The 1,204-nt window shown below is 43.9% G+C and overlaps 1 pseudogene; it reads right to left on the bottom strand.

Annotated features, from left to right (window-relative positions):
• Window positions 1-443: 443 nt before the first annotated feature.
• LOC147718471 (large ribosomal subunit protein eL32 pseudogene) lies at window positions 444-828 on the bottom strand (annotated as a pseudogene).
• Window positions 829-1,204: the final 376 nt, after the last annotated feature.

The raw sequence follows: 1,204 nt of genomic DNA, 5'->3' as shown, positions 1-1,204 counted from the left end.
TTTTTATTTGCCCAGGTAGGGAGAGCACTACAAAAGGTGCCAGCTTAGAACATAAGACTGGACTTTTGAAGTGCTAAATAGCAGGCAATGCATCTAGAAAACAGGATGTTGGCCCTAATCTTAAACTGGTTTTGTCAGCATTAGGTCACATATTCACCATACTCACCCCCACAACCCACCCCGAACCCTAGGTTGTTTGTTACAGTGGTCTGCATGTTATACTCCCAAAAGCATTGTGAAGAAGCCTTAAAATGGTCTACTAGGGTGGTAAAGTGTTGCACACACCCGAGGTATGATCTTGACTTGGACATTAATGGAAAATCCACTACTTGGTAGAGAAAGTGCTACATTCCCTGTTGAAGGTTTCTTCTTCAGTTTTTTTTTGGGGGGGTGGGGTTCTCACAGTTTTTATTTGCAAATGACAGCTGCAAAGAAAAGGCAGTCTACTCGTTCTCACTTCGCAATCTGGCGTTTAGATTTGTGAGTTTGATGGCCAACTGAGCGGGCCTCTCTACAATGGTCTTGCAATCTTTTGATGAAACATTGTGGGCAATCCATGCTCTGAAGGACTTTTTACTCATCATTAGCACCTCCAGCTCTTTCCTATTGTGTAACAGAAACTTTCGGAGTCCTGTCCTTGGTCCGTTTATCACTACCATAACCAACGTTGGGCATCAGGATCTGGCCCGTAAACCTCCTGTACACTCAGTTATCAATACCTTTCGGTTTGTGCCAGTTACGCTTAATCTTGACATAACGGTTACGAATGAACTTCTTGGTTCTTTTCTTAAGAATCTTCAGTTTCATAAGAGGTCTTAGGGCAGCCATGACTGCGGCTCAACAATGTCTGCCTGCTCAGTAGAGAGGCCAAAGGAAGAGGTCTGAAGGTTTCTTCTCTAGTAAGGCATACACCGGCTGAATGAACTCCTCCATAGTAAAAGCACTGCAGAGGTATTTCTGGCAGTGGATTCCCCACCAGACGAGACTTTTTCAGTGGATGATTTAACACCTTCTACATGAATCTGAGGGTTTGCTGTCACCAACCACCTCTGAAGAAGCCTTACTGGCGTCTCTTTCACCTGTGTTACTGTTTACTGAGACTGTAACATGCCCTTCTCACTCTATATCTTCATATGTCGTTGTCTACTGACCACAAGGGGTGCATGTCAGCATTTTAATAAAGAAAATCGCAGCCAAAGAAAGC

The sequence above is a fragment of the Lissotriton vulgaris genome, chromosome 4_1 (assembly GCF_964263255.1).
Source record: "Lissotriton vulgaris chromosome 4_1, aLisVul1.2, whole genome shotgun sequence".
Lineage (NCBI taxonomy): Eukaryota > Metazoa > Chordata > Amphibia > Caudata > Salamandridae > Lissotriton > Lissotriton vulgaris.
This window is presented reverse-complemented; position numbering and strand designations above follow the sequence as displayed.